Source organism: Lathyrus oleraceus, chromosome 3 (genome assembly GCF_024323335.1).
Source record: "Lathyrus oleraceus cultivar Zhongwan6 chromosome 3, CAAS_Psat_ZW6_1.0, whole genome shotgun sequence".
NCBI classification, from domain to species: domain Eukaryota; kingdom Viridiplantae; phylum Streptophyta; class Magnoliopsida; order Fabales; family Fabaceae; genus Lathyrus; species Lathyrus oleraceus.
In genome coordinates this window covers 467,100,731-467,128,518 of record NC_066581.1, presented here as the reverse complement: position 1 = coordinate 467,128,518, position 27,788 = coordinate 467,100,731, and the positions used below count along the sequence as shown (strand labels likewise).

General features: G+C 38.4%; 1 non-coding gene across 1 annotated transcript; it reads left to right on the top strand.

Moving 5' to 3' along the window:
• Nucleotides 1-15,153: 15,153 nt before the first annotated feature.
• On the top strand, nucleotides 15,154-15,260 carry LOC127132924 (small nucleolar RNA R71). The gene has a single exon (XR_007806928.1). It is a non-coding gene; the product is annotated as a small nucleolar RNA R71 (small nucleolar RNA).
• Nucleotides 15,261-27,788: the final 12,528 nt, after the last annotated feature.

Here is a 27,788-nt window from a genome sequence, read left to right as displayed (position 1 = left end):
AACTTCCCAAGAACATAACTTGCTCAATTATTATGATATGAAAGCCATTAAAATTCAATTATGAAATTCAAGATGTCTACTTCAACTTTGAAGTTTAGAGGATGTTGAAATTCAACTTTCAAATGCATGTGCCAAGAGGAAACATTATAGGTCATTTTGGGCCACTGCCATTAAACAAGTGATTTTCCTCAACTTCTAAAATGCATAACTCCTTCATGCAAAATCCAAATGAGGTCAAATATGTGATCAAATTTAAGAGTTTTGAAATATATACAACTTTGATGAAGGAACGTTTCTCATTTGAAGTCCATAGAAAAAGTAATTAAAGGTGGAAGAAGTGAACATTTGACTTGGGACTTAGAAAATTTTCAAATATGTTTGAGTTCCCAAATTTCCACCTCAAAATTCATCATGATCCGACTTCAAATGAAAACGTGTCCAACATGAAAGTTGTTCCCCTTGATCTCACCTTTCCAAAAAGTCCAAGATCACCTCATTTGGCCAAAGAATGAAGGACTTGCGCATGAGAACCATTTGGATGATTTTCACTTCCACATTTCATACACTATTGCATGGCCACATGCCATGATTTCAGCATGATCCTCATTCATTTTTGGACCTGAATACATCACTTGATGGGCCTATCACACGTCCATGGAACCATGCAAAGAGAATTACTCAAATTTTTCCATTTTTGGAAGTATGTGGAAATGAATCTCCTTGGCTATAAATACAACCCTCATTGCTCAGAATTATGGACCTGATGCCCAAGCTTTGAACCTACAATCCAAACCCTCTCCATTAAAGGATAATCTTGAAGGTTTTCTTTGGAAAATCGATTTTGAAATCTCCATCTGTTTTGAGATTGAAACTCCAAGAGTCCAGACCTTTTCTTGATCATAATCACTTCCAACAAGCTTCTGAAGCAAGGCCAAGCACAATTGGAATCAAGATCGAGCAAGTTTGAAGCTCCATTGAAGGTGAATTTTCAGAAACTTCATCTCTTCGATTCTCCCTCAATTATTCACCATTCTTTGTGGTTTTTGGTTGTCTGAAGTCCTATCAATCTAGGTAAGAAGATTGATTTGCTTTGAGGTCAAATCGAAGAAACTCAGTTCATGATCCTCAAAATTCTAATCCCTGTATCTTTTTATATACTTGGAATTGGAGAAAATTGAGGCCAGATTCGTTCTCTTGAGCATTTTTCCTTCAAATTAGTGTATTCATTTTTCATATTCCATGGATTTGAGCCTGAACCAGACCGGTAGTTATCACCGGAGAAGATGACCGGAGCTAGGGCTCCGGTGGTGCGCTGGATCAATTAAGGCCATCTGATCTGGTTCGTATGTTTTAATCTCACGCGTCCAAAGTGATTACCATTCGTGTGCACGCATTGACTGTAGTGTTTGGTGGAAACGCGCGCTTGGCCACCAAATCTGCCACCTCAATTAATGAGGGAGATCTGGTGGCCCTTGTTTTTTTGATTTTCTTTTGATTTTTTGATTTTTTCATTTAATCCATTTATTTTTATTAATTCATATGAATTTCATTTTTAATCCAAAAAATATGGGACTTTCACCAAAAATCTTCAAATATTTTCCTCTTTCATTTTATGAATTAAAATTATTTTTTGGATTAATTTTGAATTTTTTGATGAATTAATTGTTTTTGTGCATATTTTTAATAATTTAAAAATAATTCTGACTTTTCAAAAATTATGATTTTTTTTGTCTAAGATCCTTTGACCTTGTTTGACCTAGGATAAATCTCTTGGCCATTTATTTAGTGTTTTGAAGAGATTTTAGGTTTTGACCAAACTAAATTTATATTAAATGCATTTTTAATTGATTAATTGTGTAGAAATTATGTTGAGCCATTTTTATTGACTTGTGAAGTTTGACTTTGTGTTTGGGCCTTGGTCAAGATTGATTTGACTTTTGTTGAATTAAAATAATTGGATTGAGGGGATTGATGAAATGTACATTTCATCTCCCAAAATGAATGAATGATTTTAATTTGATAAAATTCCTCCCATGACCAACTTGTGTTTCTCTTATCTCCCATCCCTTTTCATCTTCAATCACATTCTCTCCCATCCTTTCCATTAACCAATGAAGTCTCAATATCCTAAGGCTAATTGGTTCATCAATAACTTTGTGTTAGATGAACCAATACAAGTATGGATGAGATATGTCCATCCTTTGATCTTTTTATTTTTTTTGTGTGGTATGTTTTAGGAGTATGGTTCATTATACCATATCTCTAACATGCATTAACACCAAAATTTCTATTGCCCGACCTCAGATAGTTGTGACTTCTACATAAGTCCAATTATGATTGCTTAACATAGAGCTAAAATTTGACCCTAAAGGCATAACATTCTAGTAAGTGAGATTGTAAGTCTCCCCCATTTTATGGTATTGTGTGGAAACTTGGCCTTTTTCCCTTCCTTTGGAACATATCTTGGTTCAAGTATCCATGCTTGTGAATAGAGGGTTGAGTGTTCTCCAAAGAATAACTTAATCAATTGAAAAGCAAAACATCACTAACATCTAATCAACTAACATTTGACTAACTTTTATTATTATTGCTTTTATTTTTAAATCATTTAATTTATTCAATTTAAATTCAAGTCATTTACCATTTCATTTGTCATTTACATATCATTTAACTTATTTATATTCATGTCATTTTCACTTTGCTCATTTGAGCCATATATCGTGATTGTATGTATTTGTTTGTGTATTTTGTTTGTGTTTGTGGTCTTAGGACCTTAAAATACTTAATAAGCAACAAAAACCCTAAAAAATGTTTGTGTGGACTGTTGGATTTGATCTGAGCTTCTGGACTTAGAATTAGGCAACATTCCATATGCAAAAGGACTTTGCCAATACCAACTTTTCTGAGACCAAGTTATTATGATTTGAGCTTACATCTAATGCAAGTATTGGGATCCACCTGAGTTCATCTGCTACATAGTCTTGATGCAATTGTTACTTTGATCTCATGCTACACCTTGTTCTGAGCAAAAAATAAAGAAGTATTTCATCTGATACATGAGAAGATAAAGAAGACTGTTAGTTATGGATTTGTCTGCTTAGATGTGGCCATCTTTATTTGATGCCTTGCTCTTCATATTGCTAATTGCTTGCTGATTATTGCTTGATTCAAAGTCCAAAGGAAAAGCGGGTTTTCTATATGACATTCTTGTCTGTTGGATTGCATCCCATTGGTCAGATCTTTTCAACTCTTAACTTTTAATTTTATGCTTAGGATTAGTCTCGTCATCTCCCCCACTTCTTAAATTTCAAAATCTCTCCCCCTTTTCAAAACTTTTCTTTGCTTGTGATTTTAAAACTTAGACTATAGTACAAATTAGAAACTTTGGCCTTATGCCATTGCATTTTTTAAACTCTTTTCTTAATCAAATTTGTAAATGCACTTAACCATATTGACTTAAAATTTCAAAAGACAAAAAGAACTAACACTCATTCAAACTTTTTAGGCTCCTTTATGCTTCTTTTAAACTTAATTTTTGATTAAAATCAATCCACTCATTTTGAAATTGATACCACGAACTACGAGGTTTTGATCCCTCATTTTTATGTTGGTACGTAGGTACAAGTCCGAAGGTCTTGCCAAACACAAAAATATAATCAATGAATTCTTTTCTCACCTCCACACTCTACTTCATCAAACATCTTTTATACCAAATACATATGCACACATAAAAAAGGGCTCCCTAGGAGTACCTAGGACACTTTGGGTGCTAACACCTTCCCTCTGTGTAACGAACCCCCTTACCTATAATCTCTGGAATTTTATTAGTTTTGATTTGAAAAATTATTATCTTTGGGTTTTGTTCGTACTTTTCCCTTTTCCTTTGGAAACAATAAAAGTGAGGTGGCGACTCTGGTTTTATTGACGTTAAGTTTATCCATAACTTAATGGTCCTGAATTTTCCGCTACAATAGTTTCTGGGATTCCAAACCTACAGATGATATGTTTCTGGATGAATTCGATTACAGTTTCTTGATCCACATTCATTAAAGGTATAGCCTCAACCCACTTAGTGAAATAATCTATACCTACTAGAATGTATCTTTGACCTTTAGATGATGTTGGTCGAATTTCTCCAACTAGGTCCAATGCCCAACCTCTAAAAGGCCAAGGCTTCACAATGGAGTGGAGTTCGCTTGCAGAGACATGTTGTATGCCTGCACGCACCTAGCATTCTGATGGTTCATCTGGCTATATATAAAATATAGTCTGTCAGGTACTTGACTACAAGTGCACAATCCAGTCGCTTTAGTTTTAAAAGATATCGATCCCACAGGGACCTATGGTCAAACTAGTGTTACTAACGTCACTGTGTTTAGCTAAGGGAATTAATTAGTAGAAGTTTGGGGGTAATATAGTAAATCTAAGGGGAAATTTTGGTTTTAAGAAAGAATTAATGGAAGGAATCAGTATGCAGCGTATTAATTGTTAGGGATTCGATAAGTCACCAGTGAATAGTTTAAATGCCAAATATCTCTCAATAGAAAATGTTTATTTAAAAGACTTTATACTCTCGTGGTTGCTGATTCGGCCTATAACTTTAAGTTAGAATGTACGCTCTCGTTGTCCCATTTGAAGTCAAAATTACTATTTTGAAAATAAATAAGTTCTAATTGCTTTTAAAGTGCTCTCGCTGTTTTTAAACTCAATGCTTAATTTTTACTATCCAGCTTGAGCCTCACGCTCTCACGATTGTTGGTTCTCACCTTAGTTAATTTCCCACTCTCGTGGCAAAACCGTATTAAATAGTTTTTCACGCTTTTGTGATAAAGTTAATTAAATTTAAATTAAAAACTTCAGCCTAAAAGATTGTTTGAGAAAAAGGTTTTTACCGATTATTATTAAATCCCATCAAATTAAGTTGCTACATACCGATACCGGTAGTCTAGCCGAACATATTAAATAAGGCAAACACAAGGCATAAACAAATCAATATCGCAGCAAACATGCTTATAATAATAAATCAGCAATAATAATAATAATAATTCAATAAAAACCTGGAGAACAAAGTAACAGAGTATAGCGATTCTTGGAGTACTTGAGCAGTCCTCCACAAGTCGGTAGGCTTTGCTTCTTCAATATAAATTACTACTAAAATTAAATAAAGTGTAGTAGTTCCCCAGTGTAGGAAACTACTACTATGGCTAACTGGAAAATGGAAAGGAAAAAAGGGAAACTCTAAAAAGAATGGCGAATAAAACAAGGCAACGGAAACAAGGTTGCTGGAAAGAAAATGCTAAAAGCTAGAAAGCTATAAAAATAAATTGTAGAGTGTAAGTGTAAAAGTAGGCATCCCCAATTTTTCCCATTTCGGTCCTTTATATAGTGTCCATTTGGTCTTGGTGGTTGAGAAAATCAAGGGAGACTTGGTTTTGAATGAGGGATCCGTGGAGAAAAGTTTGTTGGAGCAGATTTAGGCACATTTTGCTGACTGCTTCAAAGCGCACTTTGTGGCCGCGTGACGCTCGTCATGGGCCTGTGACGATCGTCATGGGCCTGTGACGAGCGTCACAGTCTGGGTGGTGACGAGCGTCATGAATCCTAGACGGTCGTCACATCCGCAAAATCTGCATACTCTGCTTTTCTGGTTTTTCTATGCTTTTTCCACGTGTTTCTTCTTGTTTTTCTTCCTTCCTTCATTTTGCTCTTTAGTGCATGGAGATTCAAATACCTGCAAAAACAACACGAATACTTGCGCAATAATCAGGATATTAATCGAAATGGTGTGATCTTTGAGTGTAAATTAAGGCAATTATCTAATGTGTTTTCGCGTTATCAAACTCCCCTAAACTTGAATCTTTGCTTGTCCTCAAGCAAACACAATTTGAAAACAAAATTAAACGCGAATACATTACCCGTTCGTACGTGGTTGTCAGATGGATTGTTAGGATGTCAGATATTGAGTAAAACACCAAAGATACTGTGATGACACGAGCTTTCAGCTTTAGCATAGATCTCTCCTTTACACAAGCCAGTTCGAATCATGCTATTATAGCTCGACCTAGTGTCTCTGTTTCTATTTCACCCGGTTTCATTCTAGCGCAATCGCATTAAGCCCTTTGCCTCCGCACGCACTTAATGAAGTAACCGGTTAGTGACTTTGATCCTTTTCTTAGCACAGGGGTCTTTTACACTAGTGTGGTACCCCTTTCTATATATCCCCTTTTTGAAGGTTGAGGGGGATCGAACCATAGTTCGCCCTACCGAGTCCAGTACCAGGTACCTCTGGACCAACCAACTGGGGTTTTTATTCCTTCTTTTTGCATAACTTTGCAACCTTTTTGTATGGTTCTTTTATCAATTTCTTGATAGCAACAGTATGAAGGAGTTTCTTAATTTGTAGGCATCAAACACTTATATTCACCGGCTCTCCACGTAGTTTGTGCTTGAGACAGTGCTGAGTGCTAGTATAAATTACTAGGGGTTGATCTAGAGTGGAGACTTAAGGTGTTGGTATAATGGTTATTCAAACTGATATCATAGAAATGAATGATTTAGGGTGTCGGGACGGTATCAATCTTGTTAGATCTTTCTTAGTTTTCCTAACAAACCTCTGCAAGACAACCTATATACTCATAGGGTATGCATTTTAAACTTTTAAGGAAAATTTTTGGTATGCCCAAAATATGTAAAAATGATTGAAAAGGACAAGCAAATTCTTTTTTTTTTGTATTGGCTGAAAATACAAGCAAATGGAGGCAAGTAGAGGAGTGATAAGGATTTCCTCCCACATTTAAACAATGCATTATCCTCAATGCGACAATGTACATAATAATAATAAAAAAGGAAAGAAAGAAACAAAAATCACTGCTCGTCGTTACGCGGCTGGCTTCTTCGTGCTCTGGATCTTGCTCATGCTCGCTCACCTCTTCCTCGCTGGGTAGGATCCAATCCCACGTGCTGAGTATATTCCTGGATGGTATCTACGTGATAAGTCAAGGCACTCATCTGATCTGAAAGTTCCGCCATCCCTTGATCATGCCAATTAGCATAATCGTGCTGATCCCGCTGCATTTGCTGGATCGCTTGCATCATTTCTGTTTGGCGGTCTTCCATTATTTGATTGTGTCGCAACATCTCGGCGTAGATGTTTTCCAAGGAGGCAGGTCTTTGTTCGCTTCTTCGTTGTCCTTAGGAAGAAGTCTCTGCAGCGTGCTCTTGAGGCGGTTGAGGCATTCCTCGGTCAAGCTCATCTTCTACTTCATCTGCACCATTACCCGGATTTCCATCATTTGCCTCGGGGGCCTCCAGATCAAAAATCCAATTTTCATTTCTCTTGGATCTGTGCAATTCCTGTTGGGCATGATGATACTTCGAACGACCTTGTTTCTGACAACAGGACGATATTTCCCATCATCTCTTGCTTTGATCAGGTGTGAAGCACGACAGTAGTCGATGTCGAGGAATTCGGCTTCCAGTGCTGGTAGGTTGGCTAGCCTATCTCCCAGGTTCAAGCCTAATGCTATGGAGGTGATAATTCCCCCACAACAGAATGCTTGGCTGCCTCTCATGCAAGCAACCTGGATGTTGGCTAGTAGGAAAGGAGTGACGTTGAACGTAATTTAGGCAAACACACAGTGAAGAAGGAAAAGTTCCTTGGAGTTTACCTTGTGGTTGCTGACTCTTCCAAAAACTGTGTGTCCCAGGACCCGGTGAAAGTATCTAATGGCTGGGTTGTGGATATATGTCGCGTTGAGCGTATCCCAACTTGTTGCGTTCATGTTGGTGAGGTTGTGCCAAACTTGGAATGCTATCTCGGACCGTCCTTCTGGGATGCAGTAATGGATTCCTTCCCCATGTCGGAAACTAAGCATTCTCGCTATCTAGGTTTGATTAACGGAATACTCGGTGCCGAACATTCTAAATGTGGCTACACCGGTGAGATATTGGGTAGCACCAGGGGGTGTGATGTATGAGTAGGAACTCAAAAATTCCAGGGTAAGCGCTTCGTAGGTGGGCTGCGACGTGGTACATAGTTGTGTCAAATTGGAGGCAGCTAGCATCCATTCCACACCCTCCAAAAGTCCTAACTCCCTCAGGAATTCATGATCAACATACCTTGTGGCTTGAACGGAGCGTTGGTAGAACTTGAGGTAGTTTCTTCTTTGGCGTTCGCCGGTTTCTCCATCACGGAATACGACGGTTGAAAGGTCGGGAGTAGCTCTTTCTTGACGGGCCATTGATGAGTTGTATGAAATTTTTGGTGTTGGTGGGTGAGGAATTTAATAGATGAAGAGCAGAATGTAAGAGAGTGATGATTGGTGAGGAAGAAGGGAGAAAAAGCGCCTGTATTTATAGGCGAGCTCTCTGGAATTCGTGACGTTCGTCACGCGCAACAGATGTGTAACGGTCGTTTACAACTGTCATATGCTCGTAACGGTCACTTTCATGTGTGTGACGGTCGTCCCAGATCCGTGACGGTCGTCACGTTTGTGAGACGGACGTCACCCTATTGTGACGATCGTCATGCGCTGAATTTCAAAAATTTCAACATAGGTTGCAGCAGCAATTGATAACAGCATAAATGATAACTAAGCATTAAATTTTTAACAGCATAAATGCAAAAAAATAAAAAAAATAAATAGATAGATAAGCATAAATAAATGAATAGCAATTGAATTAATAAGTTGAAATTAAATGTAACATAGGAAAAAATGTAGCGATAACATAGCAAACAAAAGCAATAGAACAAAAGTAAAATAAATAAATGTGCTCCCTCCCCACACAAAACAAAGCAGTGTCCTCATTGCTTAGTGCGAGTAGGAGAAATCAGTGGTTATTTGTATTAGCCACGTTTGTCTCCCAATGCAGCGGCAACTTCGTTCAGATAATGAAACTGCTCAACGGGTATATCCATCAGGCCTAGGACATCAAAGCGTATGAGCTTTATTTCTTCTTTCACAATGGTGATGTCAGCTTGGAAAGCATTCAGACGGGTGATGAGCATGGTATGATTATCAGCATAAGATGGAGGAAACTGTTCAACAATGTTATAATAGTTAGGAGGTGTTTCAGGGTCAGATTCTTCCTTATGGATAGGGTCATTGAGACACTAATATTTAGGAGGGGTTGCAGGAGGTGAAGGTGGATCAATAGGGTGTTCCTCTAAGTCGTAGAGCCAGTTATCTCAGTTGTGAACACTCGTTTTCTCATGGTTAGGCAAGGTGAATAGTCGAACCACTTCGTTATTGATTAGATAATCAAAGGTATCCATTCCAATATTTCCTATGATTCTGCGGTCAAAGAAAAATTCGATATCCATTGGATGAATGTTTCCAAAAGGTACAAGCTCATAAAGTGGGCGTACAAGTCATATGGCGTCTGCTATCATGGTCATTAGGCCACCTATGATTATTGGTGTACGGTTATTCTTAGTAAGGTGTACAAATCTTTCCATCATGAATGTCACTATATTGACGTGTCAACCTTGATTGACACACTGCAAGATGAAAAGCTCATCGCGGGATACTAAGGTGTTATTCCCTTCCTTATCGAATAAGGTGTGGGCTAGTATTTTATGAAAGTATCGGATAACAGGGTTATGGATCTTTTGTGAGTGCATCTCATTTGGGTTTGGGTTGGATTCTCCGGATATGCAACCCCAGAAGTCATCGAGGTCAATGTCATCGATAAGATCCTCCTGGCGGCTAGTAAAGACAAAAGGGCCACTAGGGAATCCTAGGAGGTCAGCAAGGTCTCGACAGGTGCAGGTGAAGTCCATGCTAAATAACCTAAAGGATATCAACCCTTTGTTAAGTCCGTAACCATGCTCAGGGATGTATACAAGGGAACTCAGGAATTCTAAGGTTAGTTCACGGTACGTGACAAATCGTCTCTTTATGGCTGCGTTCTCCCACCCAAGCTGGTTAAACATAAATATGATGCTATCTCAGATGCCTAATTCATCCATGGTTGGTCCATCATAATATATGGTCAATGCCATATCCTTCCGGGCTAGATAATCATACCGCCTGCGTTGAACTCTTCCTCTGAAAATTGTCCCTGGTTGTTGCATGATGAAAGTAATTAACTAACTAGTTAGTAATTTTCCTGTATGTCAGTATCCAATATGTCTAAGTTAGTTACTAGAAGCAACAAGAGTGACTGCAGAGAATCAAGAAGAGGGAGGAAACAAAATAAAGAAGAAAATCAAAGAAGGGAAAATAGAGTGTAAGAAAAAGAACAAAAAGGAAAAAGGGTGGGTTGTCTCCCACTAAGCACTTTGTTTAATGTCGCAAGTTCGACAGTAGTGTCGCGTTGTACTAGGTTTGGGGTTGAGCGGGCAACTCTATGAGTCTGAGACTGTTCGAATAGTCTCTGTTTTCTATACTGTGATAATGCTTAAGTCGCTGCCCGTTTACTATAAAAGGGTCACTATTTCTACCTTTTATTTCTATCGCGCCACTAGTGAGAACTTTGGTGATCTCGAAAGGGCCAGACCATCTTGATTTGAGTTTTCCTGGAAAAAGTTTAAGTCTTGAATTAAAGAGCAACACTATGTCGCTGACTTTAAACTCCTTCCTAGAAATGCGTTTGTCATGCCATCTTTTGGTTCGTTCTTTGTAGATCCTGGAATTCTCGTAAGCGTCCAATCTTAGCTCTTCTAATTCGTGGATGTCCAGAATTTGTTTCTCGCTCGCGGAAGTGTAGTTTATGTTCAGGGTTTTAATTGCCCAATACGCTTTGTGTTCCAATTCCACAGGGAGGTGGCATGATTTACCATAAACTAGTTTGAAGGGTGTGGTTCCTATCGGGGTTTTGTAAGTCATCCTGTAGGCCCGCAAAGCTTCGTTTAGTTTAGATGACTAGTCTTTTCTGGATATTCCTACGGTCTTCTCAAGAATTTGTTTTATTTCTCGATTCGAGACTTCGACTTGCCCGCTAGTTTGTGGATGATACGGTGTCGCTACGCGGTGTCGAACTCCATACTTCAGAAGGAGTTTTCCAAATATATTCAATATGAAGTGGGAGCCACCGTCACTGACTACTAATTTTGGCACACCGAATCTGGGAAAGATAATGTTTTTGAATAACTCGATCACTACCCGTGTGTCGTTTGTTGGAGAGGCTATAACCTCGATCCATTTTGAGACATAGTCGACAACAACGAGTATGTATTTATTACCAAAAGAAGCTGGGAATGGTTCCATGAAGTCAATCCCCCATACGTCGAAGACTTCTACTTCTAAGATTCCTGTTTGTGGCATTTCATCACATCTTGAGATGTTGCCAGTGCGTTGGCACCGGTCGCATTTTATAATCGCGTTATGGACGTCTTTCCATAGAGTAGGCCAGAAGAGGCCTGATTGCAGGATCTTAGTGCAGGTCTTTGAGGTACTTGGATGCCCTCCATAGGGAGCGGAATGGCAATTGGAGATTATATCATCGATTTCGTCGTCAGGAACACATTGACGGAAAATACCGTCGGTCCCTCTTTTGAAAAGAAGAGGTTCATCCCAGCAATACTGTTTTAGGTCATGAAAGAACTTCTTCTTTTGTTGATAGGATAGGTCCGGTGGAAGTACTCCGACGACTAGGTAGTTGACAAAGTCAGCATACCATGGCAGAGTTGCATTCGCGTGTACTTCTTCCACGGATTCTTCAATTTCTGTATCGTTTAATGTCAGTTCAAACATGTCACTTTCCATTTGGGCTATGAGTCATTCGTAAGGGAAATCATCATTAATTGGGATTTGTTCAGGCTTGTTCCCTTCGATACGAGATAAGTGGTCTGCTACTATGTTTTCAGTACCCTTCTTATCTTTTATTTCTAAATCAAATTCTTGTAAGAGCAGGATCCATCTTAAAAGTCTTGGTTTGACATCCTTCTTACTTAACAAATATCAAATAGCGGCGTGGTCGGTATCGATGATAATTTTTGCCCCTACTAGGTAGGAACAGAATTTGTCCAAGGCGAACACGACGATTAGAAGTTCTTTTTCAGTGGTGGCGTAGTTCATTTGGGTTGGATCAAGCGTTCTACTCGCATAGTAAATAGCATGAAGCTTCTTATCCTTCCTTTGTCCTAGTACTGCGCCTACTGCGTAATAACTCGCATCACACATGATTTCAAATGGTAACCTCCAGTCAAGTGGTTGCATTATGGGTGCGGTGATTAAAGATGTTTTCAGTTGGCTGAACGCTGTTAGGCATTTTTCATCAAATATGAAGTCATCGTCTTTCATTAGTAATCCTGTAAGTGGCTTGGTTATTTTTGAGAAATCTTTAATAAAACGTCGGTAAAAACCGGCGTGTCCTAGAAAGCTTCTTATTTCTCGTACGATTTTCGGAGGTTGAAGGTTCTCTATAATTTTGATTTTAGCTTTGTCCACTTCAATTCCTCTGTCAGATACCACGTGACCTAATACAATCCCTTGTTGAACCATGAAATGGCATTTCTCCTAGTTTAAAATGAGGTTTACTTTCACGCATCTTTCGAGTACCATTTCGATGTTAGATAGACATCCTTCAAAACTCTGCCCACAAACAGAGAAATTGTCCATAAAGACTTCCATGATGTCATCTATAAAATCGGCGAAGATTGCCATCATGCATCTTTGAAATGTTGCGGGAGCATTACATAAGCCAAATGACATTCGTCGGTAGGCGAATGTACCATAAGGGCATGTGAAGGTAGTCTTTTCTTGGTCGTCAGGATGGATTGGGATTTGAAAGAATCCTGAATAACCGTCTAGATAACAGAAGTGAGAATGCTTAGCCAATCGTTCAAGCATTTGATCAATGAAAGGTAGAGGGAAGTGATCTTTCCGAGTGGCTTTATTTAGTTTTCTATAGTCAATACAAATTCTACTTCCGGTCACAACTCTTTGTGCTATGGACTCGCCTTTCTCGTTCTTAACAACTGTAACACCTCCTTTCTTGGGTACTACATGAACAGGGCTAACCCATTGACTATCTGAGATCGGGTATATGATTCCAGCATCTAGAAGTTTCTTTACTTCATCCTTGATTACGGTACTTAGGATTGGGTTGATCCTTCTCTGGTGCTCTCTAGAGGTTTTACAGTCTTCCTCCAGCATAATACGATGCATACAGATTGAAGGACTTATTCCTTTAAGATCGGCGATGTTATATCCTAACGCTGTTGGATATTTTCTTAGGACATGTAGTAATTTCTCAGTTTCTATCTGTCCTAAGTCAGCATTGACTATTACTGGTCTTTTCAGTTCAGTGTCTAGGAATTCGTATCTTAGGCTCTTTGGTAGTGTTTTTAGTTCTAGGTCAGGTTTCTTTGGGCATGGCATGTGGTCGGGTGTAAGTGCTAAGCATTCGCTTAGACTTTCGTTTTGGTATGGTTCATGCCAATTATTGTCTTCAAGGATTGGAGGGATTTGGATCTTCATTATTTCGGAGTATGTAGTTTCTTCCATCTCCATTTCTCTCACGCATTCGTTTATGACATCAAGTAGATAGCAGGTGTCGTCTATAGCCGGAGCTTATAAGAATTGGGTCAAGATGAATTCAACCTTTTCCTTTCCAACTTTGAATGTCAACTTACCTCTCTTTACGTCTATTATTGCTCCTGCGGTAGCCAAGAATGGCCTTCCTAGTATGATAGGTGTACCGACATCTTCTTTGATGTCCATGATTATGAAATCGGTAGGAATGTAAAATTGTCCTACACGAAACGGGACATTCTCTAGTATACCGACAGGATATTTGATTGAGCGATCAGCTAACTAACAAACATCTTGGTCTGTCTTAATTCTCCCATACTGAGCCTTATGCAGATGGTTAAGGGCATTACACTAATGCTAGCTCCTAGGTCGCATAGAGCTTTGTCTATGACGAATTTTCCAATGACACAGGGTATGGAGAAACTACCTGGGTCTTTTAGTTTGGGAGGCATGTTATTCTGGATTATGGCGCTACACTCGGCAGTAAGTGTAACTGTTTCGTCATCCTCAATCTTTTTCTTATTGGACAGGATTTCCTTAAGAAATTTGGCATAGGAGGGCATTTGTGTAATGGCTTCTGTAAAGGGTATCGTAATGTTTAGTTGCTTCAGAAGCTCAACAAATTTCCTAAATTGATTCGCAGTTTTAGAACTTTTGAGTCTTTGAGGATACAGAATGGGTGGTTTATAAGGAGGTGGAGGCACATAAGGTTTTTCTTTCTCTTCGGCCTCTTGGGTATTATCTTCTGTTTCCTTCGGTTCATTCACCTGCTCAGTTGAGGTTTTATCTGGTTTTTGGTACATGGCAGGGTTTCAGAGTCTTGGATCTACGAGTCTGTCTACTTCTTTTCCACTCCTCGGTATAACGACATTTGCATGTCCTTTTGGATTAGGTTGCGGCTGTCCAGGAAATGTTCCAGCTGGAGCGGCTGTAGATGCTTGATGTTGAGCCACTTGTGAAATCTGTGTTTCAAGCATTCTATTGTGGGTGGCTAAGGTGTCTACTTTATTCGCTAGTTGTTTAAGTTGCTCGCTAGTATGTATGTTTTGGTTCAAGAAGTCCTTGTTTGTTTGAGCTTGGGTAGCTATGAAGATTTCCATCATCAATTCGAGATTTGACTTCCTAGGCATGTTAGGAGCATTGTTAGCTGGCTTTTGATATCCAGGCGGAACAGCTGGTGCTTGGCCAGGTGCATACAAGGCATTGTTATTCTTATACGAGAAATTAGGATGGTTTTTCCACCCTAGGTTGTAAGTATTTGAATAGGGATTTCCTTGTGTGTAATTCACTTGATCGGTTGGGACTCCTGCTAATATTTGACATTCTTGTGCAGTGTGTCCAGGGTTTCCACATAACTCACAGTTTGGAGTTACAGCAGCCACGGTGGCTGTGGGTGGTATGGTCAAGTTGTCTAATTTTTGGACAAGGGCATCTACCTTTGCATGAACATGGTCAAGACTACTGATTTCGTACATTCCACCCTTAGTCTGGGACTTTTCCACTAGAGTTCGTTCACCTCCCCATTGGCAATGGTTTTGAGCCATGTTTTCAACGAGTTGGTAGGCTTTCGGTGTATGGTTTATCCATAAGTGCACCGCCCGTGGCAGCGTCTATTATAAGTCTTGTGTTATATAGAAGCCCATTATAAAATGTGTGAATGATCACCCAGTCTTCTAGACCGTGATGTGGACATATCCTCATCATGTCCTTGTATCTCTCCCACGCTTCGTAGAGAGATTCCACATCTTTTTGTCGAAACCCATTGATTTGAGCTCTCAGCATAGCAGTTTTGCTCGGCGGAAAGTATCGGGATAAGAAGACGTTCTTCAGTTCTTCCCATGTTGTAACGGAGTTGGAGGGCAAGGATTGCAACCAAGCCCAAGCTCTGTCTCTTAGTGAGAAAGGAAAGAGGCGCAGTCTTATCGCATCTTGAGATACACCATTCGCCTTTACAGTATCGGTGTACTGCACAAACTTGGTCAGGTGTTCATTAGGATCTTCTGTTGGATTTCCAACAAATTGATGTTGTTGGATGGCTGATAAGAGTGAGGGTTTCAGCTCAAAATCATTTCGATTTATAGCGGGGGCAACAATGCTGTTGTGAGGTTCTTGTTGAGACGGGGTAGCGTAGAATTTAAGAGGACGATTCTGGGGTCCTTCTTCAGCCATGTTTGGTTTTTCTTCTAATTTAGAAGGAAAGGAGATATCGGGAATACCGTACTTTTGTTGATATTTGTGTATTCGGTGTCTCACGTATAAGAAACGTTCTAATTCAGGGACTGGTGGTGCTAAGTTATCGCCTTGTGAGCGAGTACTTGGCATACAATCAGGGAAAGAAGGGAGAGAAGATTAGTTTTTGTTTTTACCTTAGTCTATACCGTTCAACGAAAGAATCGCACTATTCGACTAAAACAGGTCCCCGACAACAGCGCCAAAAACTTGATGGTTCGTTTGGCTATATATAAAATATAGTTTGTCGGGTACTTGACTGCAAGTGCACAATCCAGTCGCTTTAGTTTTAAAAGATATCGATCCCACAGGGACCTATGGTCAAACTAGTGTTACTAACGCCACTGTGCTTAGCTAAGGGAATTAATTAGTAGAAGTTCGGGGGTAATATAGTAAATCTAAGGGGAAATTTTGGTTTTAAGAAAGAATTAATGGAAGGAATCAGTATGCAGCGTATTAATTGTAAGGGATTCAATAAGTCACCGATGAATAGTTTAAATGCCAAATATCTCTTAATAGAAAATGTTTATTTAAAAGACTTTATCTCACACTCTCGTGGTTGTTGATTCGGCCTATAACTTTAAGTCAGAATGTACGCTCTCGCTGTCCCATTTTAAGTCAAAATTAATTTTTAAAAATAAATAAGTTCTAGTTGCTTTTAAAGTGCTCTCGCTGTTTTTAAACTCAATGCTTAATTTTTACTATCCAGCTTGAGCCTCACGCTCTCGCGATTGCTGGTTCTCACCTTAGTTAATTTTCCACTCTCGTGGCAAAACCGTATTAAATAGCTTTTCACGCTTTTGTGATAAAGTTAATTAAATTTAAATTAAAAACTTCAGCCTAAAAGATTGTTTGAGAAAAATGTTTTCATCGGTTATTATTAAATCCCATCAAATTAAGTTGCTACATACCGATACCGATAGTTTAGCCGGACATATTAAATAAGGCAAACACAAGGCATAAACAAATCAATATCGCGGCAAATATGCTTATAATAATAAATGGGCAATAATAATAATAATTCAATAAAAACCTAGAGATCGAAGTAACAGAGTATAGCGATTCTTGGAGTACATGAGCAGTCCTCCACAAGTCGGTAGGCTTTGCTTCTTCAATACAAATTACTACTAAAATTAAATAAAGTGTAATAGTTCCCCAGTGTAGGAAACTACTACTATGGCTAACTGGAAAACGGAAAGGAAAAAGGGAAACTCTAAAAAGAATGGCGTATAAAACAAGGCAACAAAAACAAGGTTGCTGGAAAGAAAATGCTAAAAGCTAGAAAGGTGTAAAAATAAATTGCAGAGGGTAAGTGTAAAAGTAGGCGTCCCCAAATTTTCCCATTTGGGTCCTTTATATAGTGTCCATTTGGTCTTGGTGGTTGAGAAAATCAAGGGAGACTTGGTTTTGAATGAGGGATCCGTGGAGAAAAGTTTGTTGGAGCAGATTTAGGCACGTTTGGCTTACTGCTTCAAAGCGCACTTTGTGGCCGCGTGACGCTAGTCATGGGCCTGTGACGGTCGTCACAGTCTGGGTGGTGATGAGCGTCACAGTCTGGGTGGTGACGAGCGTCATGAATCCTAGACGGTCGTCACATCAGCAAAATCTGCATACTCTGCTTTTCTGGTTTTTCTATGCTTTTTCCACGTGTTTCTTCTTGTTTTTCTTCCTTTCCTTCATTTTTCTCTTTAGTGCATGGAGATTCAAATACTTGCAAAAACAACACGAATACTTGCGCAATAATCGGGATATTAATCAAAATGGTGTGATCTTTGAGTGTAAATTAAGGCAATTATCTAATGTGTTTTTGCTATATCACATTCTTGGCACCCTTTAGTGAATTCCATGCAATCCTTAAGCATGGTAGGCCAGTACATTCCTTCACGAAATAATAACCACTTCATCTTATGACCCACCTGATGTTCCCCACATGCCCCACTATAGACACTAGAGAGGGCTAAGTATGCCTCAGATTCACTAAGGAATTTAAGTAAGACTCCTTCAGGAGTCTTCTTGTCTAATGCGTTCCCCATAAGAATATAACTTAAAGCACGATACCTGACTTTTCATTCAGTAGACGTTGTTGGATTTTCTAAATATTCTACTATTGGCTTTCTCCAATCTCCGTCTGCCAAATAGTCTATTGCTAGAATATCAAAATTCTCTTCGTCAGCATATCCTAGCTTCATTTTCTCCAAATCTGATGGGGATAGTCTGGTTGACACAACTCTTCCTCTAATCTCGATTACCTCTTGTAATTTTTCTTTTGAAATTTTATACCTAGAGGCAATTTGAGCCAAGTCATTGGCCTCTTGATTCTAAAGTTGAGGTATGTGTCGAATGTTTACCATTTCAAACTTACGTAAGAGACCTCTAGCTATCACAAAGTATATAATTAGATTTTCTTTAACACATTTGTACTCCTTTGTGATTTGTTTTATCACTAACTCTGAGTCTCCCATTATTTCGACTCGAGTTGCCCCTAATTCCCACCAGATCTCTAGGTCGGCTTTTAAAGCCTCATACTCAAACTCATTTTTTTAACAAAGTCCTTTGACCTTGTACTTGAATTTTGTTGGAATTATGTTAGGAGAAATAATTAATAATCCCACACCTGTTCCATCCTTATGACTAGAACTGTCAAAGTATAACTTCCAAGGTTCAAGCTCCAGATAGTTTAGGGAGTTTTCGACTATGGAGTGGTCGACTATAAAGTCTGCTACCACTTGTCCCTTAACAACCTTTAAAGGCATGTAAGTTAAAGAATATTAAGTTAAAGCCAACACCCATTTACCAATTTGACTATGTAAGATAGGTTTAGATAACATATGCTTAATAACGTCGAAATGAGACAAAACATAAACTGAATTTATATAATGCTTTAATTTTGTACATCATAAATATAAACATAATCATAATTTTTCGACTACACTATATCTAGTCTCTGCATCATTGAGGACTCTACTAAGGTAGTAAATGGAACTTTCGATGCCATTTTATCCTCTTGAGCCAACATGCTCCCTAAAGTTACATCAGATGCAAATATATACAATCTCATACTTTTATTCCTACAAGGAGGTGACAGAATCAAAGGATGCACAAGGTAGTATTTGATTTTTTCGAAAGCCTCCTGTTGCGCTTGCCCCCATTCAAAGCTTTCCTGCTTGAGTCAAAGTAGAGGTGAGAAGGCTTGAGTCTTGCGATTTAAGTTCGATATAAACCTCCTTAAGAAGTTGATCTTACCTAGCAGCGACTATAGTTCCTTCTTTGTTGATGGCGCTTTCGCTTCCATGATGGCCTTGGTCTTATTCTGGTTAATTTCGATCCCTTTCTTATGGACCACGAAGCCTAAGAAATCCCCAACCTGCACATAGAAAGCCCCCTTAAGAGGATTCATTTTTAGACCATGTTTCCTCATTCTCTCGAATGATTGTCGAAGATGGCCTATATGACTTTTTACTGAAATGGACTTAACCGCAATATCATCAATATAGATTTGTATGAACATTTCGATAAAATCATGGAAAGTAGAATTCATTTCCCGCTAATAAGTTGCCCTGGCGTTTTTTAGGCCAAAAGGCATCACTACCCATTCGTAGGTGCCTAAGGCTCCGGGACATCGAAATGCCATATTTGGCACATCTTCGTCAGCAATGAAGATCTGGTTATATCCATAATATTCGTCGAGCATGCTAAGATACTCGTGTTCTGCGACAAAATCCACTAGCATTTCCGCCACAAGCATTGGATACTCATCCTTTGGGGTTGTAGCATTCAAATCTCTGAACTCAATGTAAACCCTCAAAGTTTTGTTCTTTTTAATAACTGGTACAATATTAGCAATACATTCGACATACCTGGTGGTGCGGATGAAATTGCATATGAGAAGCCTTTCGACCTCTTCTTTGATCTTCGACAGAACTTCATGTGTAAAACACCTCGGGGTCTGCTTAATGGGCTTCTTCCCAGGATTTATGGGCAGCTTTAATTCGACCATATCTTTGCTTAAACCAGGCATTTCATCATAATCCAATGTGAAGCAGTCTTTGTACTCCTTCAACAACTGGATCACTTCGATCTTGAGTTATGGGCTGATATTGGCACTTATGTATGTTGGCCTTTTGATCCCCCTTTTCCCCAAGTCGATCTCTTCTAGAGGATCTTGTGTTAGCATCTTTGTGTTATTTGCCAGCAGATCCTTTTTGAAACCCAAAGGATTGTCATCGTAGATGGCGTCGAGCCTCTCGCCTTGCACTTCGTCTCAAACCTTATCAGGTGGTTCTAGATCAAAGTCCTTACCAGGACCCTCCAAGTGCGTTTCAATCTTTTTGGCTTCGACAACCATGTATTTAACTTCAATCTCTAAGGTCGCTTTCAATTTGTTTTTGGCTACATAAGCCGAAATCCTTTCTAATGTCTTTGGATCAAACACCATCACCGAGTTCGCTTCCCTAACTCGTGGGTTAGATACCTTCCGTACCTCCATAGCCTAAGTGTTCTTCACCTACAAATTCTCTATCCCATTGAAACCCATGGGTTGGGTGTAGGTAGAGGGAGAAAAACGTGTTATCTGCAGGTGAGAAGTCAAACCCTGCTGGATTGCAAGGTGCTATGTGGTCCAGGTTCTTCTAGAAGTTGCTTTTGTCCACATGATTAACTTCGGCCATGAAATAGCTCTGGTCCACTTCTATGTTTTCCACGATCCCATTGTTTCTCCAGATGGCAATACTCTGGTGCATCGAAGAATGGACCATACCTATGCCATGAATCCACTCTCTACCCAACAGTAGATTATAATTGGCCTTTGATGCTATCACCATGAACATTGCTGGCCTTGTTATTTTTCCTGTAAGACCCCAATTTTGACCCTAAGATCCCTCATGCTATCTCATCATTTGCATTGACTTTGGGATCACATCTTGACATCCTCCTTATCCCTCATTCTTTGGATTTGCATTGGGAGAGATCACCAAGCACATTTGTTTGTATCATAATTTATTTTCTTTTTTTTTACTAACAAAAACACCAAAAATATGTCTATGTATAGCTTTGTTTCTTTTGTAGGTAGTGTGTGCATCCACCTATGCTCTATCAAGCTCACAACTAGGGTTTGAGACCCTTATAGCAAGAGATCAATCAGGGAATGGTTCACCATTGGTTCTAAACATCATACATGGATCCCCATGTTCTTCATTTATCATTTTTATCAATAATTTATCAAGAGTTTGAAGCTTATTTGCCTTGGAAGCCCTAATTCATCTGGGTATCTTGTGTGACTTTCTCAGCAAGTTTCTTCAAAAATTGGTTAAATATATCAAGGGATACATCATTATACATCATCTTATGCATATATGATCCTCCATGAGTCCCAAAGATCAAGAGAACTTCAAGTTTGCAAGTTGGTTCAAAGAGGTTGACCCGAGAAAGTCAACTAGTCAAAACCGGAGTTCCCTAGACCCTATCTCCTACAATGTTTGTCATATGAAAATGATTAAAAGATAAAGGTTACTCTTTATTACATTCCAAACAACTTTCATGTTGACATAAAGAGCTAATTTTGCTTGGAAAGTCATTTTTTATGGTGAAAGATTATACATCATTTTGTCTGTGCCCTAATTAGGAGGTCAACTTCCAAGAACCATAAATTGCTCCATTTTTACCATATGAAGACCATACAAGTTGCATGATGAATTTCAATATGTATTATCCAAAATTTATTCTTTGAGAAATGGAAAATTCTACTTGCAAGGGTATGTGCCAAGAGGAAACATTATAGGTCATTTTGGACCATCATCATTGAACAAACAATTTTCCTCAACTTCTAAAATGCATAACTCCCTAATGCCAAATCCAAATGATGTCACATTGGTGACAAAATTTAAAAGGATTGAAAGAGATACAATTTTTGTGAAGAAACCATTTTCATTTGGAGCCCATAGCAAAAGTTATTCAAGGTGGAAGAAGTGGTCATTTGACTTCGTACTTCGAAAATTTTCAACTATGTTTGATTTCTCCAACTTCCACCTTAAAATTCATCATGATCCAAGCTCCAAATGGAAAGGTGTTCAACATATAAATTGTTCCCCTTGACGCCACCTTTCCAAAAAGTCCAAAATCACTTTGTTTGGACAAGAATTGAGGGAGTTGTTCATGGGTGTAATGCATGGCCCTAATTGGAAAGTTCACGATCATTTTTCAAATACACATTGCATGGCTTCATGTTAAAGTTGCAACATCATTTGAAAGTTAATTCGTACATGTTTACATCATTTCATGGGCCTATCACACGCCCATGCAAGCATGCACATCACATTACTATTTTTGGCCAAAATTTGAAAGTGTGTGGAAATCAATGAACATGGCTATAAATACATTGCCCTTGTGATCAGAATGAGGACCCCCTTTACCCAAGCTTTGAGCTGCATCTCCCCTAATCTCCATTGATAAGATAATCTTAAAGATTTCACTTGAAATCGAGCTTCAATTTCACTTCTGTTTTGGGATTGAAACTCTAAGGATCCAAGTCTTTTGATCATCCCTTTCATCTCATGCAAGCAAGTAGAAGCAAACCCAAGCTAATTGAGATCTAAATCGAGCTTCATCACTGCAAACAGAGGGTGAATTTTGTGAAACTTTCTCTCTTTGATTCTCTCTCAATTCACCATTATTTCAAGTAATTTTTGGTTGGCTGAAGTCCTACCAATGTAGGCGACAAGATTGAGTTGCTTTGAGGTCAAATCGAAGCAACTCAGATCATGCACCTCAAACTTCAAGTCCACATATCTTTCAACATACTTGGAATTGAGTGAAATTGAGGCCAAATTCGAGTTCCTAACCTTTTCCCCTTTAAAATAGTGTACTCATTTTTTATTTTAATGTTGGTTGAGGGTGGACCAGTCCGGTGAGGTCCACCAGAGAAGATGACCGGAGCTAGGGCTCTGGTGATGTGTTGGCTGTCCTAAACCATCTGATCATGAGTCCACATTTTAATCTCAACCCTCCCTTTTAAATACCATCCGTATGACGCGTTGACTGAGGTGTATGGTGGCAAGCGCGCGCTTGGCCATCAAGTCTGCCAACTTAATTAATGATGGAGATCTGATGACCCTCATTTTTTCTAATTTCTATTTCTATTCTGATTTTTCATTTATTCCCTTTATTTTGTTTAATTTATATTAATTTCATTTTTAATCCAAAAAATATGGGACTTTCACCAAAAATCTTTAAATATTTTTCTCTTTCATATTTTGAATTAAAATTAGTTTTTGGATTAATTTTGATATTTTTCATGAATTAAATGAATTTGTATATAGTTTTAATTGTTTTAAAATACTTATGACTTTCCAAAAATCATGAAATTTCTGTCTAAGGTCCTTTGACCTTCTCTGACCTAGGATAAATCCCTTGGCCTTTATTTGGTGTTTTGAAGGGTTTTGAGGTTTTGTCCATATTAAAATGCATTTTAATTCATTTTTAATTTGATTTTTAATTGATTAAATGTTTAAAAATTATGTTGAGTCATTTTTATGGTCTTGTGATGTTTGACTTTCTGTTTGGGCCTTGGTCATGGTTAATTTGACTTTTGTTTGATCAATACCATTGAATTTAGGGTATTGATGAAATGTACATTTCATCTCCCAAAATGAATGCAGTATTGATTAGATGAAATTCCTCTCAAATCAATTTGTGTTTCTATTTCCCCTTCACCCTTCATCTTCATCCCCATTCTTCCCCAATCCATCATTGACCAATGAAATCTCTTCATGTCTTATGCTAGTTGATTCATCAATGACCTTGTGTCAGATGAATCAACATGAGCCAGACTGAGATAGGTCATCTCCCCATTTATTTTAGTGTATGGTGTGTTTTAGGAGTTTGGTTCCTTGTACCATATCTCTAACATGCATTAACACCCACATTTTATTTCCCGACCTCAGATAGTTGTGACTTCTACATAAGTCCAATTACGATTGCTTAACATAGAGCTAAATTTGTCCCTCAAAGCATATCATTCTAGTATGTGAGATTGTAAGTCTCCCATTCTTCATGGTATTGTGTGGGAACTTGACCTTTTTCCCTTCATGAGAGCTAGTGGCATACTTGTTAATTTATCCAAGTTAGAGCCATTCTCATGGATGATGTCTTGGTTCAAGGATTCATACTTGTGAATGAATGGTTGAGTGTTCTCCAAAGAATGACTTAATCAGTTAAAACTCACCACTAACATTTGACTAACCATTGACTAACTCTTAATTAATGTTGTCTTATTTTTAATTTATTTACTTTATGCAATTTAAATTTCAATACCTTTATCATTCATTGCCATTTACATTTCATGCAACTTGTTTATGTTTCAAGTCCTTTTCACTTTGCTCATTTGAGCCATATCTTGTGATTGTATATATTGTTTGCTTTGTTTGTTTTATTTATGGTCCTAGGACTTTAAAAAACCTAATAACAAGAAAAAACCCTAAAAATCATCTAGTTGGACTGTTGGGATTTGATCTGAACTTCTGAACTTAGAACTAGTTGACTTCCCTATGCTAAAGGACTTGGCCAATGTTAACATCTGAGATTGAGCTATCTTTGACTATGCCTTCATATGATGCAAGATCTTGGATCTCTTTGATTCATCTGCTACTCTGTCTCTGTGCTTAATTGTTATATTGTTATTATTGCCTATGTCTGATGTTAGTTCTAAGTTGATCAAGGAACATTTCATCTGCTACATTAGAAGATATTGAAGACTGCTAGCTATTTGGAATGCTTTCTTAGATATCATGGCTATCTTTATTTGATGCCTTGATCTTCATATGATGCTTGGATATTGCTCATTGCTTATTGCTTGTTGATTGTCAAAGTCCAAAGGAAAATGAGTTTCTATATGATATTCTTGTCTGGTTGATTGCATCCCATTGGTCAGATCTTTTCAACTCTTAACTTTTAATTTTTTCCTAGGGTAGTCTCTTCATCTCCTCCCACTTCTTAAATTTTAAAATCTCTCCCTCTTTTCAAAAACTTTATTTGCTTGTGATTTCAAACTTAGACATGTTTTAATGATTAGAAACTTTGGCCTTATGCCATTGAATTTTTCAAACTTTTTCTTAAATCAAACTTGTAAATGAACTTAACCATATCGACTTTAATTTCAAAAAGACAAAAAGAACTAACAACCCCATTCAAATCTTTGGCCTTTTATGCCCTTTAACTTAAACTTTAATTAAAATCAATTCACTAACTTCTTTGAAATTTTTACCACGAACTACAGGGTTTTGATCCCTCATTTTTATGTTGGTATGTAGGCATAAGACCGAAGGTATTGTCAAACACAAAAATATAATTATGAATTCTTTTCTCATCTCCCCACACTATATTTTATCAAACGTCATTTTACACCAAAAACATATGTATAAAAAAAATGGCTCCCTGGGAGTACCTAGGACACTTTGGATGCTAACACTTTCCCTCTTTGTAACCAACCCCATTACCTATAATCTCTGGCATTTTATTAGTTTTGATTTGAAAACTTCTTATCTTTGGGTTTTATTCGTACTTTTCCCTTTTCCATTGGAAACAATAAAAGCGTGGTGGCGACTCTGGTTTTTACTGAAGTCTAGTTTATCCATAGCTTGATGATCATAAATTTACCGCTACAGTGCCGACTGTGAGGTCTATTTGTATTACCCCTATTGTTATTTCAACTTTTCCTTCATATTTCGATAGAACCATATTGTGGGGCCTTGTGTCGGTGTCATCCTTCCCGAACCTTTTCAGCATGTAGTGTGACATCATGTTAACTATTAAGGACCCCCTTTCGACCTCAAAGTTTTTCCATTTTTGATGGCCTTATCCTCTTCCTTTGACTGGTTTCATCCACCTACCTCTAAGGGTGTCAGTAGTGGGCTTGTAGGTTGAAAGCCTATTCGCCTGAAGAGGTAGGACTTTTTGGTTTCCCCTTCTGGGATCCCACCTGCAGTCGAGCGCTTGGTTATTTCTGGGGTCTCTCCAATTTCTCCCCTTCTTGGCCAGTCGAACTCCTTCAAGGTTCTCTGCAGCTTTCCTATTAAACACTAAATTGCACCTTGGGCACAACATCACTTCCAACCTTTTCCTCTAGCAATTGTGGAGGAATTATACCAAACCTTCCTCTTGTTTGGGGTATGCCATTTTGTTGTATTCTTCCCGTTGGAGGCTTTCTTCACCCACCTCCGTTGCAGCGGTCTTCTGGTTCAATTCGACCATGTTAACCCCCATGTTGGCATCCTTAGCGATGTCCAACTCCTGCAATTTAACCCTAAGGCCCTTAGTGTCCTCAGTCATATTTATGTGTATGAAACCTTCAATGGTTTCATTCATTGTGAAACTGACATCAGTTTCCTTATTGAGATCCTCAGTGACCTCTTTGTCAAAACCTTAAATGGTCTTTGTTGGGAACATTTGATGGGGATCCTCAGTGACCCCTTTGTCGCATCCTTCAGTGACTTACTAAACGAAACCCTCAGTAGTCTCGTTGGTGAAGCCTTCAGCAACTCCCTCGTTGAAGTCAGAGGAAACTTCGACCATATCAGCATTCTTTCTAGAATCTTTAGATATCTCTACCATGTTGACCATGGATGGTTTTGTGTAGTGAGCATCAACGGTCTGAAGAAGGTCTAAATCAATCCTCATTGGAGCCTTCAATTTGTCTCCAAATTTGAGCCTTTCGTCCCTAATAGCACTTTGCACAAGATCCTTGAAAAGAAAACATTGTGAAGTTTTATGGCCCAAAAGCTTATGATACTTACAGAAACCCCTCTTATTTATTTGTTCCAGAGGAAGTATTTTAGCGCCGGGAGGCACTATCATATGGCCATCTTTGATAAATAAGTCAACGATTTCATCACATTTGGTGACGTCGAAGGTATAAATTTTCTTAGGAAACCTATCACTCTTATCTGGTTCGACTGGATTCTTCCCATTTGAAGGGGCTAAGACTTTGCAAGAATAAGGTGGTCCTGCTTTAGTTCAGCAAAGTCAATCTTTCCTTCGTCGAAATTCACCTGATCACCATACGTTTGGTAATTGTATCAAATTATTTATTAATAATAAAAGGCTTTTTCTTTATTATGTTTGTTTAATAAAGTCCCTAGAATAGCCAGTCTGTTTAATGTGTCAAGTATGACTTAATCATGAGATCACATTAAACATAAGGACATTATTCTTAAAGTATCCGTAGTCGAGCTTTATTGTGAAGTGGGATAACATTAAAGCATTAAGACTATTATGTATATAGACTGATGATCACATCTCATGGATCATGGATAAGGAGTTATCAAGTCTTGAACATAGGTATGAATATTAAGAGTAATATTTATACTGGATTGACCCGTTATGAGAATACTATATAGAATGTTATGCAAAGTGTCATAAGTTATTCTCATGGTGATAATGGTGTATACCACCCTTCGACCTGAAACCACTATGGACCCTAGATGTAGAGTCGAGTGCCTTATTGCTGATCAAACGTTTTCCGTAATTAGATGACCATAAAGACAGTTGATGGGTACTCCACGTAGCATGCTAAGGGACATGAGTGACCTAGATGGAATTTGCCCATCCTGCGTAACAGGATAAATATCTATGGGCCCAATATTGAACTGGACAAGGATGACACAGTCTATGCCTTGTGTTCAATATAGACATAAGGGAAAAAGGGTAATTGTACACATAAGTATTATCATAGAAAGATTTGTCAGATCACATGACATTTTCGTGTCTTGGGTAACAGTGATGTGTTGCTAGATACCACTCACTATTTATTATGTTAAATACGTGATTTAATATAATTGCCAATGTCGCGAAAACCTACAGGGTCACACACAAAGGACTGATTGATGAGAGATAGAGTAACTAAGGAACACCGTAAGGTACGGTGCACTTAAGTGAATTGTAGAACATCATAAGGTACGGTGTACTTAAGTAGAATACGAAATATGGTAAAGTACCACGCACTTAAGTGATTTTGGCATGTTATAAGATATGGGCCACATACACTTAAGTGGGCTTTTTAGCTTGAAGCCCACACAAGTGGTACTATAAATA